We start from the raw sequence: 3,263 nt of genomic DNA on the forward strand, positions 1-3,263 counted from the left end.
AGAGGTTGCCAGAACTTGGTGGATTACAATTAACAGAGTGTTAGCACAACGTGGTATTGTGATCACGTGGGAAGTCTTCAAAGCTGAATTCTATCAAAGATTTTTCTCAGTTTCATACCGGGAGGACAAAAGAGCAGAATTTGAGAATTTGAGACAATTCCAATTGAATATTGATGAATATTCTGCGAAATTCTCTACTTTCTTGCGTTTTGTTCCTCATTTAGCTGGGAAGGATGAAGCTGTAGTGAATCAGTGCATCAGAGGATTGAATTCAGAGGTAGTTGCATTGATGAATTTGCAGCGACCTTACTATTTTGTTGACATCCTGAGTAGAGCAAAGAGAGCTGAGGCGAGTCTGATTAGACAGCTAGGGAGGTTGTGTGTGAAGCAACCCCAGACACAGCAATCCCCTCTTCGATTTGATCGAGGCAGTACGAGTGAAACGCAAGATTTGCTGAAAGCTCGGAAGAAGCCATTCAAGAAGATGGGAGGTGGTTCATCTAGCTCTAGCGTTTCTGGTCCAAGCCATACTGAAGTGTATTGCAGGAGTTGCGGAGGGAGGCATCCCACCGAGCAATGACAGGGAGTGACTGGTAGTTGTCATATCTGCAGACAACCGGGACACTTTGCTAAAGTTTGTCCCCAGAGACGGTCCCGAAGATCTTAGGGAACAGCGTTCAATTGAGAAACAGATTCAGAACGCACAACAAGTACTATTCTGTATGATTAGATTGCATATGTATTGATATATACTAATGCATTTCATACGAATATCTGTGACTGGGTTGCATGGAGATATGCTGTATCTGTTGGGTATGTTTGTACTGTAGTATTAATTCCCTTACTTGTAAGGAAACTGTTACTATCAGAGATTTCTGATATGTAATATACTACAGTAAGATAAGAATGAGATCGAGTTAAATTTTGATGTACTTGTGTTTTAGGATTTGATTGCATTATTGATATGAATATGCTGAACAAGTACAGACATATTGTAGAATTTTTCCAGAAATGGTAAGATTCAGACCAAAGATAACTGATCAGTGGAGATACCACGATAAGGATTCTAGATTTAGAATTCCTTTGATATCTGTATTGTATATGACTCGATTAGTACAGAAAGGAGCAGATTGTATCCTTATGTATTCAGTAGATCCACTGAAATCGAGTTTAGTATTAACAGATTGGTCAGTATTATATAAGTTGGCTGATGCTTGCCTAGATAAGATTTCAGAATGGTGTTATATCAGAAAGATAAATTTCAGAATTGAATGGAGATCAGGTATTGTTTGTATAGTAAATTTAGTACAGAATGGTATTGAGTATACAGAATGATACAAAATGAATTGAAAAAATATTTGAAAGATCATACTAAATATTCTGAGAATTATGATTCTTGTATACAGAAATTGTTCAGATATGTATTTTGTTGAATCAGATTTTATTCAGAATAGATTATATCTGATGCTAGTATACTGATTGATTTTGAGACAGTTGATATTGTGATCAGTGACTGATCAGATACCGATATCAGAAAGATCAGACAGTCGGAAATGTCAGAATTGTCAGAGATTGATATTATATGAGTTGACAGATTATCTGATATGATTGTGTTTCGAATTGCTTGAGAATTATTGCTTCTAGATCAGTATTTTCTACAGATTGTATTGTTTGGGGAGCATATTATATTTGCAGATGATATATAGCAGTTGATCAGAATGGCATGAAGATCTGATTGATTTTTCAGAATCGATAGTATTGTTAGAACTTACAATCCTGTATATTTACTAGATTAGTATAGATTATTTTTATTCTGAATCAGTATTGATACAGATTTTATGAACCGTTGAGAGTATTTACAGTTCAGCTGGTATTAGAAATGAATTCGAGAATTTCAGCCGTTCAGAAACGTGATCAGAGTGGTCAGAACAGTATTTCGATAATCAGAGCAGAGTATCGGTCAAATAAACAGATATGTGATTTTGTGTTTTGTACTAAACTGGTTGGGTTATGATATCAGAATGTTTCAGAGTTGTATAACAGAATTGATATTTATAATCAGAACCGAATACCAGGTAGGTATATTTTCTTTCATTTATGTTATTAATTGATTTGTTTGTATCAAATAGTTCGAATCTGAAATCACAGATAGGGTCAGAAATGTACCGTAGTGGATTCAATTTTCAATTTTCAATTTGAAGATTGAGAATGTATGGTATTCGAACAGATAGAGTTGATATAGACAGATTAAATCAGTTGTAACAGAATTTGTACAGAAATGTTGGCAGAAATTGTACTGATATGTCTGAATCGCTAACAGAGAAGACAGAAAGAGAGAAATCAGAAGAGTTATTACAGACTTAGTATAGGTCTGATTCGACATGGGGAGTATATTTCGATGAATTTCGTAATAAGATTATCCCAATATGTTCCAGATTGTGATATAATATGATTATGATTGACAGATTGTTCAATCTATATCTATTAGTTTGTACAAGATGATGTACAAACAGAACCAAATGACACAGATTGATGTCAGAACATAGTCAGAGTGACTAGAATGTAGAAGTAGACTATATCAGATTGTGATTTCGATTAAGTTTACAATTATGGCAGATCATACCATAAGTTATTTTGCAGATGATTTACAGATTGACAGATAGTCAGAGTGTATTATCCAGATATTGGAAGATATCCAAAGAACTGAAGTGCTGGATGTTAGCACTAGATGATATTTCATATTGTCATTATATGAATTATTGTATAATTAGAGCTATCAGATTATCAGATGGGTAATGAGATAGTTACAGACAAGATATTATACAGTGAATACTACAGATTTTAATTCTTTTGAAGAAATTCGAAGGAAGATAAAGATAGTTCAGAAAGAACAGATGTCATAAACCAACATCGGATGATGATGATTGGTATTTGAGGTCGAGGATTGAATATGTCCTAGATCGAGAGCAGCAGATTTAACGATGGTTGGCTGTATTGGATCATTATAGACTATGGAGTGGTTTATACGGATGTTGTATAACCTACATGGCAAGATTGATTTTGTCAGAATTAAATTGAGAAGTATTATGATAATATACTTCATGAAGTCTTATTCCAGATTTGAAATCAGAGAGTGATACAAGAAAGAGATTGCAGAATGAATTCAGTAAGATGAGAGTTTTGATTTAAAACTCTGTATACATTTTTTTTCTGATATATCTGAATTGATTACTTGCGAGTTCGAGGACGAAATCAGATCTAAG

Source organism: Primulina eburnea, chromosome 3, assembly GCF_022965805.1.
Source record: "Primulina eburnea isolate SZY01 chromosome 3, ASM2296580v1, whole genome shotgun sequence".
Classification (NCBI taxonomy): domain Eukaryota; kingdom Viridiplantae; phylum Streptophyta; class Magnoliopsida; order Lamiales; family Gesneriaceae; genus Primulina; species Primulina eburnea.